General features: G+C 36.6%; 1 protein-coding gene across 1 annotated transcript in view; it reads right to left on the bottom strand.

The window, feature by feature from the left end:
* IBTK (inhibitor of Bruton tyrosine kinase) overlaps positions 1-16,175 on the bottom strand; it is a 208,417-nt gene that overhangs the window by 146,040 nt on the left and 46,202 nt on the right. The window lies entirely within an intron of this gene.

Here is a 16,175-nt window from a genome sequence, read left to right on the forward strand (position 1 = left end):
AAAAATAAAACAGTGGAGAAGAAGGAATAGCCAAGGAAAGCCTCCACAAGAAAGTTGTTCATTTGTTTAGGAAGCCTTGGAAGAGGGTAATGAAATATTGTGCTTACCTTTTCCCCTTTATTTCTATTCTCCTCTTCACTAGATGAAGCATGAATGTGAGCTAAAGAACCACAGGAACCTGCTTATCATAATTTTAGAAATTCATTCTTCCACTAATGCAAAACCAAAAGTATGGCTATTATGTTGTCATTACTCCTCGAAATCCTTTTAAGGTTGCAGGGACTTCCTTTCTTGTGCTGGGGTGCACCCACATGTCTGTGGTTCTTGAAAGAGCCTTCTAAGCCAGAGCAGCTCCTCCACCTGATCATCTCTCCGTTAAAGTCAAGGGCAGATTTATTTGAACTTCACCAAATGCCTTGGGCAGTTCAGTGTCCTTTCACATGGGACATTTGACTTGTCAAGAGATAAGTTGGCGTGATCTTGAATGAAGTTAAGACACTGGATGGGATTTTTCCCTTATTTTCCTATTTTGTATATATGTGTGTCTGTGCTAAAAAGGCAATATTGTCACAGAACCTACATGGACAATCACTTTAGAAGTATATATCATGGTATGAAATCATGCTGATGAAACATGTGTTTTTTCATGGATGCCCATAAATGATCTAGCTTAAACACTCCAGAATAGGGGCACCTGGGTGGCTCAGTTGGTTAAGCATCTGACTTTTGATCTCAGCTCAGGTCTTGATCTCAGGGTTGTGAGCTCAAGCTTCACATTAGGCTCCATGCCTAGCTTGGAACCTACTTAAAAAAACAAATCAAACAAACAAATAACAGAAAAAAAAAACCATTCCAGAATAACAGATGGTCCCCCAAAGAGGATAAATAAAATTTGAACAAAATCCCCAAGCATGAAAAGAATATATTTTAATTCACCAAAGGGTTTATTTCCACTCTTTAAAAAATCTTCAGAAATCCTAAATGGTTATCATTTATTTCAGTTTTCTCTCTGTTCCTTGAGGAAGGTCATTTTCTCTTTCATAAAACATAACCATGACCTCCTTGGTTTCGAATATCATGGAACACAAAGGCTAGACACCCATTGTATTAGTTGATGCTATGGCTGTGGGGCATTTCTACACAACCAGTTCTCATAGTTAGTGCTTGATTTCAGTCTGTTCAAACATGAAACCAGTGTGAGCAACAAAGAAATGCATTCTCCAGGGCCACCCCTGACACCCAGATCACTCCCTCTTTTCCTCTACACCTGTTTCTTCCTCATCCATATTTAGGTAGCAATTATCACTATTCCTGTCACCCTTCCCTCCCTTCTCCTGTTCATTCCTGGATTCTCAGTTGTTCTCAAACTTTACAGGAAATACAGATCAGCCCAGAGTTCATTAGACACACGTAGTCTCAAATCCCTCCTCCCATACTGTGATTTTTTTTTTTAGGAACATGATTTTATTTTTAAAATGTTTCCACTAGTTTTACTGAGACATAATTGACATATAACATTACGTAAGTTTAAGGTGTACAACGTGATGATTTGATATGTGTATGTATTGTAAAATGCCGCAATAAGGTTAGTTAACACATCTGTCATCACACAGCATTACCATTTTGTGTGTGTATGTTCAGAACTTTTAGGATCTACTTTCATAGGAAGTTCAGGTATACAATACAGTATTGTTAACTATAGTCACCCTGCTGGATGTTAGATCCCATCCTAAAATTTTCTATTTAGTAGGCTTGGATCAGGATCCAAGAGTCTGTATTTTATTTTTATTTATTTCTTTTATTGTTTTATTTTATTTATTTTTTCATGGTAAGTGTACTCTTTAATCCTCATCACCTATTTCACCCACCTCCCCTGGTAGCCATCAGTTTGTCCTCTACAGTTAAGAGTCTGTTTCTTGGTTTCTCTCTCTCTCTTTTTTCTTTGTTTATTTGTTTAGTTTCTTAAATTCCACATATGAGTGAGATCATAGGGTATTTGTATTTCTCTGACTGACTTATTTCACTAAGCATTATACTCTCTAGCTCCATCCATGTTGTTGCAATGGCAAGATTTCATTCCTTTTTATGGCTGAATAATATTCCATTGTATATATACATCACTTCTTCTTTACCCATTCATCAATTGATGGACACTTAGGCTGCCTCCATATCTTGGCTTTTGTAAATAACGCTGCTATAAAAATAGTGTTTTTGTATTTTGTGGGTAGCTACCCAGTTGTGTGATTACTGGATTGCAGGATAGTTCTATTTTTAACTCTTTGAGGAAGCTCCATACTGTTTTCCACAGTGGCTGTACCAGTTTGCATTCCCACCAACAGTGCAAGAAGGTTCCCCTTTCTCCACATCTTCACCCACACTTGTTGTTTCTTATGTTTTTTATTTTAGCCATTCTGACAGGTGTGAGGTGGTATTTCGTTGTAGTTTTGACTTGCATTTCCCTGATGCTGAGTGATGCAGAATATCTTTTCATGCATCTGTTGGCCATCTGTATGTCTTCTTTGGAGAAATGTCTGTTTATGTCTTCTGCTCATTTTTTAATTGGATTATTTGTTTTTTAGGTATTGAGTTTTGTAAGTTCTTTATATATTTTGGATACTAACCCTTTATTGGATGTCATTTGCAAATATCTTCTCCCTTCAGTAGGTTGCCTTTTAGTTTTGTTGATTATATCCTTCACTGTGCAGAAGCTTTTTATTTTGATGTAGTCTCAATAGCTTATTTCTGCTTTTATTTCCCTTGCCTCAGAAGACATACCTAGAAAAACTTTGCTATGGCCAGTGTCAGAGAGATTACTATCTGTGCTCTCTTCAAGGATTTTTATGGTTTCAGATCTCACATTTAAGTCTTTAACTCAGTTTGAGCTTATTTTTGTGTATGGTAAGAGAAAATAGTCCAGTTTCATTCTTTTGCATGTTGCTGTCCAGTTTCCCCAACACCATTTGTTGAAGAAACTGTTTCCCATTTTATATTAATTCCTCTTTTGTCAAAGATCAATTGACCATATAATTGTGGGTTTATTTCTCGGTTTTCTGTGTGTCTATTTTTATGCCAGTACCATGCTGTTTTGATGACTACTGCTTTGTAATAGAACTTGAAATCTGAAATTGTGATACCTCCAGTTTTGTTTTTATTTTTCAAGATTGCTTTGGCTATCCCTGGGATGCAAGTTTGGCTCAATATTTGCAAAACAACCAATGTGATATGTTACATCAATAAGAGAAAGGATAAAAACCACATGATCATTTCAATATATTCAGAAGAAAACATTCTAGAAAGTACAACATCCATTCATGATAAAAACCCTATGCAAAGTAAGTCTAGAGGGAACACACCTCAACATAAAAGGCCTTATATGTAAAACCCACAGCCAACATCATATTTAATGGTGAGAAACTGAGAGCTTTTCCCCTAAGGTCAGGAATAAGACAAGGATGTCCACTCTCACCAGTTATTCAACATAGTACTGGAAGTCCTAGTCAGAGCAATTAGACAACAGAAAGAAAGAAAAGGCATCCATGGGGCGCCTGGGTGGCTCAGTCATTAAGCGTCTGCCTTTGGCTCAGGTCATGGTCCCAGGGTCCTAGGATTGAGCCCCACATCGGGCTCCCTGCCAGGCGGGAAGCCTGCTTCTCCCTCTCCCACTCCCATGCTTGTGTTCCCTCTCTCGCTGTGTCTCTCTGTGTTAAATAAATAAATAAAATCTTTAAAAAATAGAAAGAAAAGGTATCCAAATTAGTAAGGAAGAAGTAAAACTCTCACTATTTGCAGATGACATGATACTATATATATAGAAAACCCTACAGACTCCACCAAAAGCTACTAGAACTGAAAAATGAATTCAGTAAAGTCACAGGATACAAAATCAATGTACAGAAATCTGTTGCATTCCTATCCATTAATAACGAAGCAGCAGAAAGTGAAATTAAGAAAACAATCCCCTTTACAATTGCATCAAAAGCAATAAAATATCTAGGAATAAAATGAACCAAAGAGGTGAAAAACCTGTACTCTGAAAACTATAAAACACTGAAGAACAAAATTTAAGATAACACGAAGAAATGGAAAGACATTTCATGGTCATGGGTTTGAAAATCAAATATTGTTAAAATATTTATACTACTCAAAGCAATGTACAGATTTAATGCAATCCCTATGAAAATGCAAACAGCATTTTTCAAAGAAGTAGAAAAACAATCCTAAAATTTGTATGGAACAACAAAAGAGTCTGCATTTTAAATAGGCATTCCTGGTGATTCTGTTATATGGAAGCTTGAGGACCACCATTTGAAAAACAGTGTTAGTGACAGCAAAATAATTTCTTAAGAGAGGATCTACTAAAATTATAGATTTCAGATATGTTCAGTGTAGAATGAGGATTAAATTTAAGAATTGTAAAAATGTAGCATTATGGAATCTTCTGGCTGGGAAAAAAGATCATTCTAGGCTAGTGCCTTCATTTCACAGATGAGGTAATACAGGTTCTGAGTAGTTAGGTGATATGCCCAAGGGTTATAATAAGTTTGTGGCAGAACCAGGGCTGGAAATAAGGTCTCAATGCCCCATTCAGGTTTTCTTCCCCCCATCTTACATTCTAAAATGAAGTAAAACTAAGAGGATTAATTAGAAAAGTTCTCTTTGTGTTTTTAACCTTTTGTAGGGCTGTAGAGTTTCTAATTGTCTCTCAAAATACAGCTCCATTCTATTTAAACATTTTGGAAGGGTAACAAAGGAGTTGATTGCCACAAAAGCAGAAAAGAATGTGGAAAAATACAGCTGGTAGAGAAAAGCTTTTCTGTGTGAAGAGATTCTAAACCGTGATTTTATGTTTTAAATACTTGTAATTAGACCCCTCTATATAAACACTCTAGTCTCCTTTTGGCTTTTCAACATACATTCTTTTTTTTTTTTTCTCCACAGCAAGGTCAAATTGTGTCTTGTTGATGCATGCACGATGAGCAAGGTGCCTATCATATTATTTTCAAGAACCAGGTATTAAGGACCCACTACACCAACATGGAAAACCAATCCTTTAACACTTGCATGTCAAACTCTTCTCCATCATTATAGGATTAAAATCAATTTCAAAGTTGTACTGTTAGCAGTTTTGCAGGAAATTTATAGCTTTTAATATGGCCAGTGATTTCCAGATAGAAAAATGACAAATATGAGCAATGTATAAAATTACTGTATAAAACTACTGGTCTGATTGCTTGGAATGTCCACCACCCCAGACATTCTCTTCTTCAAAGGGAAGTATGCATCAAAAAGTAAACTGCACATTTGAAACTTGAAATCTGACATTCTTTAAAAAAGAAAACTTTTCCACTCTTTCCACCAAAGAGACAGTGAACATACTAGAATAGAAAGAGCACTAGAGTTGGAACCAGGTGACAGAGACCTGGCTTGACTGCTATAACAAGTTTTAATTTCAGTTTTCTCATGTGCAAAATGAGGATATCTCAACCTATCTGACAGACTGTCATAAGGCTTCTATGAGCTTATGACTGTGAAGTGATCAAATAAATAAGATATTGTTATTTAGTAATTGATATGTTTATTTGCAGCGAAAATAGTGTTAAGAATATTTTATCATGTGGTATTAGGAGGAAATGGTGAGAATATTTATTATTAGATAATACCTATTTCTGGTAAAAGAGCAACAGTCGTTTGCAAGCATAGCATTACATAAAGCATTTCAGTAATGTCATTCAGGGTCCCTAGGGTCTTGGAGCTAGCTTGTAGGTGCTGACTTGCTCCAACCCCCAAATTCCATTCTAGGCAGGAATTAAGCCAAGTAGAAGAAAGAGAGAGACATCTGCAGGGAAGGGGAACATGAGTAGGGATAAATGACAGTTACATTTGCCCTCCTAGTTCATCAATTCCTTGTACACAAGTCCAAATTTAAAATTGTTCCTAAGTGGACCACCTCCAGTAAGTTAGTTGTCTCTGTAACTTGTCACATCTAATTCACTAAATTAGAAAAATCAACAGCAGTGTTCTGAGTGCCACTTCGTCATAATCACAGAGCTTGGAGCTGGAAAGGATACATTTTTAGGAAGCTTCTTAGGTGATTCTGATACTTAATCAAGTTTGGGAATCAAAGCTGTAGATCATCTAATTCAGCAGTTCTCGGTCTCTGTTAGAATCAACAAGAGAATTTTTTTATTACCCAGATATTTTATTGAGCTGGACATCAGAATATTTACAAAGTCCTCCTGACATTTCTAACATGCAGCTGGGGTTAAGAACAATTGATCTAGCTTAGTTCCTTATTCGATGAGCACACTGAGCTCCTCTCCTCTTGAAGGGAGTAGATTATTAAATTACTACAAGCATCTACAAATATGGATACTCAATTCAACTCAAAAAATCTTTATTGAGCACCTTTATGGTATAAATCCTGGTCCAGGTGGCCTTATCAACTCATAAGAGGGTTGAAAATAACTCAGAATTATACCAGGCAAAATAAGGTAAATGCTATAGGGCAGGAAAAACAAGGTGTTTGGGTAGTTCAAAGGGTTGAGAAATAACTGAAGGTCTTTATCAGGAATATGGCAGAAAATTCCTAAAAATCAGAGGATGTTGACTTCTAAAAGCTAGTGAGTTCTGAACCTGAACCTGTGGAGCTGTAGATAATAATGTGACATGGGTACTACAATTTCATCTCATGCTTTGAAAGTTACCCTGTGTTCCAAAGAACTGTAAAGACTTTTGCTCATCATGGACAGTACAACTATAAAAATGTCCTGAAAGGAAGATTGCTATAAATAAGGTTTATAGCAATCAATATCTATGCTATAAATGATTTCTTTTAACTTAAGTGTTTAAGTTATAGGATTGTACTCACTATTTCTAATGTCCTGAAAAATTACTTGAGAAGGACTATGAATGATGCCTATGGAAGATGTAGTCATTCCTGGATATCTTTTTAAATACTTTTAACTTCCAAAATATATTCCAATATGTCACTATTCTAATTTCAGGGATACCCATCTAGTTCAGGGTCTCAGCATGTATCAGCTTAATCATCTCAAAGTCTCCTTTCTGGTTTTCTTTCCTCTAATCTCTCACTTCATTCAACTGATTCTACATATTGTTGTGGAATTAATAAATCTAAAATACTAATTGCTTTAAATGTACAATGAAACTTCATTTTGCTATACAGAACCTTATAATATCCATTTATATGTTTTCTCCTTTCAAAGTTTAATTATTATTTATCAAAGTAATACATGTAAATAATTTAAGAATCAGAAAATACTAAAAGAATTACAGTAGAACATAGCTCTCTCCTGCTTTATCCCTTCACACTCCCAATTTCTGCTCCCCAGATTTTTCAATATTGAACGTTGTCTACTGATTTTCTACTCTAAAGGATCTAAAGAGTTTTCTACTTCAATTATACACTCCCTGCCCTCTGTCTTCCTGCAAATAATAGGGAATATTATAGTAAATAAGACAAAGTCCCCATATTTATGAACTTACATTTGGGTATAAAATGGTAAATAATAGACAAGTAGCCAAATAATCTAATAATTCCAGAAGTGACCCATGATATGAAAGAAAAAAATAAAGAAGGACAAGAGAAAAGGAAACATGCTCCCTTTCTCTATCCACCCAATATAGTTACACCAACATTTTTGATGTTTTCATTGGTATAACTAGACAAATATTACTCAACACTGAGGCATAACTTGTACTATGATTACCTTTCATTTATTGTACAACCTCTTGTTTTCTCTGAATCTGAAATTGCCTTGTTTTTGCATTTGTTTAGTTTTGCATTTGCTGAGAACAAATTCATTCCTAAACATGCTGCCAGACTCTACAACTTCTCTCAATATGGTCAAACACTACAGTTAATCTCCCAGGTTTTCTTCCTCTTCTCCTCTTTTTCCTCTTTCATCGTTCCTTCCAGAGACCTCTGCCTTCTTGCTCCAGTCTTGTCTGGTAGCTTTCTGGGCCTGTGACACAGCTGATACCCTAGCGTCCCTTTATCTTCCAGGATTTCCCTCTGACCCTCTCCTTGGTGGAGGTCCTTCTGCGGATACCCCATCTTCCTTTATTGATTTAGTCCTCTAGTAGCTTCTTGAGGAGAGGGCACAGGATGTGAATTCTTGCAACCTCACATGATTGAGAATGTTTTTATTCCACTCTCACTCTTGATGGAGAGCCTGGGTATAGAATTCTAGATTGAAAAGGATTTTTCCTCAGAAATTTGGAAGAATTGCTCCATTGCCTTCTAGCTTTCAGTAGCACTACCGAGAATTTTGATGCCATTCTTGTTGCCAGGCCTTGGTATGTGACCTATTTTTTTTTCCCCCACTGGAAGCCTTAGGGTTCAAAAATTTCAAAAATTTGGCTTTCATAAGATCTAATTTTTTCTGGAAAGGCAGATAGTGTAGTGATTCTGGTGTCAGGCTGCTGGGTCTCTTATTTAACTAGCTCCATAACTTTGGGCAGTTTATGCAACTTCTTTGTGCTTCTTTTGGCTGTAAAATGAGGATGATACTAGTGCCCATATCATCGGATCTTGGGGAGGGTAGTAATAACACTTCAAAATGTTCAGAACAGTGCTGGGTGCATAACAAGACTTATGTAAACATTGGCTATTACTATTATTACTATTATGTATTTTTTGTGCTGGACATTTAGCTGACTCAATTTAGAAACTCAGATTTTCACAGCTAGTGCATCTGCTTCTGTTATTTCGTTGATAATTTCTTCTCCTTCATTATTTCTATAGTTTATTTCTGGAATCTTTGTTATTAATCCAATTCCCTCAGTGTTATATTTCAATCCATCTGTTATCATATTTTAAATATCCAAAATTTTTGTCTTATTTTTTGAATGTGTATATGCATGTGTGTATATTTATGTATTTATATATGTGCATATAAACTTTTTTAAATGGATGCAACATTTCTTTTTCCTTTTTAAGATTTTATTTATTTATTTGACAGAGAGAAAGAGAGAATGGGAGTGAGTACAAGCAGGGGGAGAGCAAGAGAGAGAGAGGGAGAAGCAGGCTCCCTGGTGAGCAGGGAGCCCGACATGGGGCATGATCCTAGGACCCTGGGATCATGACCTGAGCTGAAGGCAGATGCTTAACCAGCTAAGCCACCCAGGCACCTCTCTTTTTCCTTTATGATGATATTTATTTTAAGGTTTGTTTTTGTTGTTCAGGCCTTCCTTTCCTCTGGTGATTCTTGGCTATTTATACTTAAAAGTGAGGCTCTTAAACTTCAGAATTTGCCACCTGGTGAGCTTTGCTGAAGAGAGATTGGGTTGGAGTAGGGATCCCCTGAATAGACAGATGGGCTCCTATAAATGTCAGTTTCTGTAGACTTTTTATTTTGAGCTTGTCATTTTTTTCTTTTTTTTTAAAGATTTTATTTATTTATTTATTTGAGAGAGAGAGAGCTCATGAGAGGGGGGAGGGTCAGAGGGAGAAGCAGACTCCCTGCTGAGCATGGAGCCCGATGCCGGACTCGATCCCAGAACTCCAGGATCATGACCTGAGCCCAAGGCAGTCACTTAACCAACTGAGCCACCCAGGCACCCCTGGTCATTTTTTTCTTATCTCTTGCCTGGGAGTATAAACCTGGCCACCAGAGCTTTGGGAGCTGAGCTGTAGAAGGGGTGAAAGAACTGTTTTTCCCACGGACTCACATAATCCCTTTATTTTTAGTATGGTGTCTCCTGGCCCAACCTCTCCACTCTGTCTAACATAGATCTAGGTTTGGTGGCACCTAAAGCTTATACAATTTCGGGGACCCTCTTCCAGACAAAAAAATATATAAAATTATACAGCAAACTTCAATATGGGGCCTTGGAAGGGACCTGTGCAAATGCGGAGCCTAAGGCCTTGCCTCCATTAGCTTCATGGTAAATCTGGCTCTTCATCCTGCCCTCTACCAGGGGCTAAAATAGTGTACCTGACTTTATTGGCTGAAGAGGGCATCTGGAAGGTCTAACTGTTGTTTATAGTCTTTTGGTTAATTCTCTTCTTTTTCATCCTACTCTATAGCCTGGCTCTTCAGGAATAACCAGTATCATCAAATCCTGGGCCTTTCTGGCATTGATAGTTCAATGGGTACAATTGTTGTTGGGATATCTCTCATCACAGGTAGTTAGGCTTCACTTGCTCTGCTGAGCAGTCTTTTACCACTCATTCATGTACTCCCCGTTTTCTAAAATCTTGAAGATATCTCTTAGTTACTGTTATTACCCACCTGTTCTCTTTGTTATAATGGCTTTACTCCTTTTAACAGTGGCTTTGCTGCCATTTATATGGGGCTTTAGGAGAGTGTAAAAATAAGCAACCAGGTTCAATTGCCATGTTTAATTGGAAGACTCATTCCATCATTATTTTTATGTCTGCCATTAACTCTAATATTTTATTGCCATTTAAATAATTTCATTATAAACCGAAACATTTGTACTCCATATTTGAAAAATAAATACTTCAATGTTCTTATAGTCTGGTATTTTTTTTGAGCCAATAAATCAACATTTGTTGGCCCAGCAAGCTGGTGTGCTCTCCTATTAATCAAGCTGTGAATATTCTGTGAAGGAGAATATGCCAGAAAATGTCTACAATTTTTTAAAACAAAATTACAAAATAATGCATGTTAATAGAGGAGTTTATATGCTTATGGAAAAAATGCTTTGTCTAGTTTATTCTCCTAGATGGTGCTCAATACATGTTTATTAAATAAATAAAAGCTCCAATAACTAGTCCTGTCTCATCCACTCAGCTGACTTCATTTCTATGAAAACATTTTCTTTCCCAAACTACTCTCCAAACTCTTGGCCAATGAGATATAAAAGCATTTATAGTAATGTTTCTCAAACTGTGCTCCTTGGAACCTCAGCTCTGTAAGAATACTTTAATAAGTAAAATCTAAGAAAATGATCTGTAGTCAAGTACATTTTATAAATTCTGAGTTCCACAAAGTTAAATTTCTTTACATCAAAGACTTCTTAGAGCCTTCACTACAATAATATGCATTGTGAATCTTTAAGGGAATAATTATTAGTATTTCTCAAATTTATTTACTACCAATCCTGTTTTAGGTAGCATACTATTTATTCCTGACAAATATGGTTTGGAACATTTTTTGTCAACAGTAGATTTCCTAATTCTGTACCTGTAAAAGATGTCATTTTCATCCCAAGGAGTTTCCATTCTAGATCTTGATCCAATTCCATCCTAGATCTTGATCTCTCAGGATTGTTCTATCTTGAAACTCTCTAGAAGACTGTTCCCATGGGATCTAAATGATGCAGGGTGAAATAAAAACCTACGTCAGGGAACTTTTTATATTTGAGTTACTGGGGAAAAGCAGAAATGAATAAAAGATAACAGCAGGATGCTATGGCACAAGATAGGCCATCCAAGTAGTCCTGAACTGAGTATCATGCTTCTGCTTTAGGATCAGGGTCAATTTTAAGCAGAGTCAAGTAGAGAAAGAGATAACACCAAGTGTTCTCTTCTCTCTGCTCTTTAGTGTTTTCCAAACTTTCTTTCTGCATGTATTAAATACACACATTTTATGTCCAGAGCCTCAAACTGACTGACCTGACTCTCCAGGGGAGACACCTAGAAATCTGCATGCAAGAAAAGATGATTCTTAGGACTGGCGGGTTTAGGAAGTACTGCACTCTGCACCACAACTGTGGGGCTTATCTGGCCACTCCTGACCATGACATCCACATTCCTCTCACATTGAGGATAATCGTGTTGGAGACTCTGAACTCACTTTCTACCATATGCATCTGCTTTGCTTCAGATTCTGATTGTGTAATTTCTGAGCTCAGTCTCTTATCCTGGTTCTGATTTATCTGTCTCCGTCTACTGAATATTTTGGACAGGCATTAAATGGAGTGAATTCTCTCTAGGATTAATCTTACCAGAGCAGCTCAAAAAATCTGAATACCTTCTTCTACTCTTTGAAGAAATTAAATGTTAAATAGAATCAAGGTAACTGAAGAATAGTTGTGGAAGAGGATTAAAAAAATTAATTAACACAGAATTCAAAAAGTACAAAAAAGCAATAATTAAAAAGTATGATTTTTCTATACTACTTCTACCAGCTATGTAGTTGTTTGAAAGCCACTAGTATTTTATGAATGCTTTTAGAGATATGCTAATGCATGTATAAACATTTATGTAATATGTATGTGCATATTTCTTTTACACGGAGATATCATGCTATATACCCTCTTCAGCTCCTTGCTTTTTTCACCTAATTTACCTTGCAGATTGTTACAGATTGAATTGTGTCCCTCACCAAAATATGTTGTAGTCTTAACCCTCAGTATCTCAGAAGGTAGCATTATTTAAAACTAAGGTCATTGTAGATGTGATTAGTTAAAATGAGATCATACTGGAATAGGGTGGACCCTTCATCTAATGGGACTGGTGTCCTTATAAGAAGACACAGAGCCGTACAGCGAGACTGCCTTGTGACAGCAAACAGAGGCAGCGATTGGCATGATGCAGCTGCAAGCCACAGAATGCCAAGGCTTGCTGGCAGATCACCAGAATCTAGTAAGAAGCAGGAAAGGAATATCCCCTACAAGTTTCAGAGGGAAACTGACTATGCCAACACCTTGATTTTGGACTGTTAGTCTCCACAACTGTGACACAATACATTTTTGTTGGTTTACATCATACAGTTTATGGCACCTTTTGGGGCAATTCTAGGAAACTAATACAGAGATCTTTCCATATTAATAGAGAGCTGCTTCATTCTATTTGACAGCTGCATAATATTCTATTGTATGGCTGAAGCATAACTTACTTACTTGGCCCTTTACTGATGGACATTTAAGTTGTTTTCAAACATTTCCCATTAAAAACAATGTAAAATGAATAGCCTCCTATGTCATTTCATATCTGTGTCAGATCATCTTGGGCTAAATATACAGGAGTGGTGAATACTTAAATTGCAATAAGATGTTTTATACATGAACAGTGAGAAATTATTATAACTTGAGTAAACTTAAATTTTCATGAACAGAAGAAACAGTAAAATTATGTTCAAGCCAATAATGATGCCAAATGGCAGGACCTTATCTTGACTCCTTTTTTATCCCTCCTCCTAACTGTCCACCTGCTGCATGACCTTTTAAACAAACCTTTCTTCTTTTCTCTGGATCTCTGCTATACTTGAGTTTTTAGTGTCTTAATACTTAAGTTCTCAGCAATGGTTATGAGGATCAAACGAAGAGAAAATCGTGAAAGTAATTGCCCTATATAAGGACAGGGATTGCTGTTATCTTTGCCTTAAAGCAATGTTTGATAACTTTATTATGCTCTTCATCCACATTCTACACACACACACACACACACACACACACACACACACACGGTTGCTCTGGTTTATATATCTGTCTCTCACATTTGTTTTCATAAATTTAGTAGTTTCTTACTGTCTCCTTTATATTTGCCCACAACAGTTAATATTCTGTCTTTTCTACAAATGTTACTACCTGACTAATAAATATATATTCAGTGCTTTTGCATGCTAAATTTTTCATCAATGAAAATTCTTTACTTCCTGAGGGTAGGTTGAGGCTCTCCTTTTTCTAGAATACAGTTTCTACAAACTACATTTTTTCCCTTTCTTCCTTTCTCAGATTAGGAAAACTGTTGGGGATATATTTTGTAACCAATGGAGTAAAAACAATCAGTACAAGATACATTTTATTGTTACAGCTAATCCATACACAAAGGAAGGAGGTAATTTCACCTGTCTTCCTAAATCATGAAGACTTCTTTCTAGGGAGGGTTTAGGATTGAGACCCTGGTCACATGGTTATTATTCTTAGTATCCTCAGCCTTGTAGCCTGCCAAGAATAGAGCTAAAAGCAGGCTGTTGTTTATATGATATAATTGGTGAAGTGCTAGGAAGAGCCCTAAGTCTTCACACATCTCCCTAGAGCATTCCAAAGTACTTAAAATTCCTACCTTCAGAGTTAATGCTTTCTTTTGCTCAAATGTAAATAGCCCGAAGGGATATCATAATAAACCATTATCAGTCATCAGCAACTCAGCGTGAATTGGTCTATTAGATTCTTTTCCTGCTAACAATAGATGGCCAAGAAGAAAGTGAGAATTCAACAGAGAAGCTTTCACTGAAGTGAGTTGTTTGCTGCTGCTGCCTCCATGAGAGAAAAATCTGGAGAGGTACTTATCCCCCATCACTCTTTTCACTGACCAGGAGACCAGAGCTCCTTTGGAGGGAGGATGTACTGGGATTGGAGCCATCTAGAGAACTGAGCTAAAAGGACCTTCTTCACTTGCCTGCAGGGTCAACTCTAGGCAAAATTGTGAAGAAGTAGCTGTTAGGTCTTTCTAAACTTTAAGTATGACAAGTATGATTCTGGAAAAGCTCAAAATGATATCTGGCAGTCAAAATGGTTTATCACACTTCTTTAACACATAATGTTTATCACTTATTTTTTTAATCAAACTACTTACTAAGATGGAAGTACTCTGTATTCCTCTCCATATTCCCTTTTTCTCATTTCTGTGACTATTGTGGGGCCACTGATCTCCATCCATTTTGGAAAAGGCTTTTTGACTTCTTTGTGGAATATTTATGGCTAACAAAGTCTAGTCAATATTCTTCATGTGTCCTACACACTGAAGCTAATCCCTACACCATGAGATCCCCTTGGGAGATTGAATGCCTGGTTAGTTGAGGCACTTCCTTCTCTCTCGCTTGCTCTCTTGGTCGCACACTCTCCAGCATTTTCCATTCTCACCTGACTAGAAAAACTACTGGAAAGAGGTGATAGCTCATCTCGATAAAGCTGTCTAGACTTTTAGCCACATCTTTTAAGAATTCGCATTCATGGGGTGCCTGGGTGGCTCAGTCATTAAGCGTCTGCCTTCGGCTCAGGTCATGATCGCAGGGTCCTGGGATCGAGCCCCGCATCAGGCTCCCTGCTTAGCAGGAAGCCTGCTTCTCCCTCTCTCACTCCCCCTGCTTGTGTTCCCTCTCTCACTGTGTCTCTCTGTCAAATAAATAAATAAAATCTTAAAAAAAAAAAAAAGAATTTGCATTCATTTCAGAAGCAGTAAAGGATTATAAATTGAAAGTGCTCCATAGAGGAAACACTTTTTTGCTTGAGAACAGCCAACAAATTATAGGTGGTTTCATAAATTAGGTTCATCCACAGATGTTTCAATTCAAATATTGTTCTCAGTTATTGATTTATTGAACTTGTCATATTATCTCTTTATGAGATTTATCAGTTATGAGAAAATTTTCTCTAAATAAATACCTCCCCACTTCATATAGTATATTTATTCTATCTACTTTTATCCTCTGCCTAAAAACATGCTCAAGCTTTTCTCCATCCTAGAATTGTACAAATCCCTTCTTGGACTCGGTTTACTACTCAAGTGAATGCTTCATGTCTCTCCTCTTTCTTGCAGACTTCTTGAGAAGTCTCCATGTCCTAACCTCCCATCTGCTCATTAACTGATTATGATATCATTATTTATTTTATTTTCAGTTTCATCCTACTCAATCTTCCCACAGCAGTGGCCAGTGTTGGACCTTTAGACCTTTCTCCATCCTTTGTTTCCACCACATTACATTCTGTCAGTGCTTCCACATTTCTGACTATTTTTTGACTTTGCTGATTTATTCTTCCCTTGTTCTTTTTAAAATACTGGGCTAATCTGGATTTTCTTCTTCCTTTTTTTTTTAAATTAATTTTATTATGTTATGTTAGTCACCATACATCATTAGTTTTTGATGTAGTGATCCACGATTCATTGCTTTCTTCTTCCTTTAAATATCTTCACTGGGTGAACTCAATGACTCCTATGTCCTCAACAACCATCTCAATTCAAATTCCAGTGTTTCTTTCTCCTAGGCTTCAGTTTCATCTCTACTTATAGGTACCACAAACTAGAAATATCTAAATCAAACACATTATCTTTCCTCCAAAGCCTATTCATCCTTCCACAGTCCCTCCCTCACTCTAAAACATGGTTTATATAAACATACAAGCCTGAGTATGGGTAAAATATGCATTTTTTTACATCTCTTTTTCTTTTATTCCTGTATTTAATTGGTCACTATATCCTGTGTATTCTCATTTTTAAATTTAAAAATTTGTCCATTCAT

Source organism: Leptonychotes weddellii, chromosome 8 (genome assembly GCF_054177405.1).
Source record: "Leptonychotes weddellii isolate Sample4059 chromosome 8, ASM5417740v2, whole genome shotgun sequence".
Lineage (NCBI taxonomy): Eukaryota > Metazoa > Chordata > Mammalia > Carnivora > Phocidae > Leptonychotes > Leptonychotes weddellii.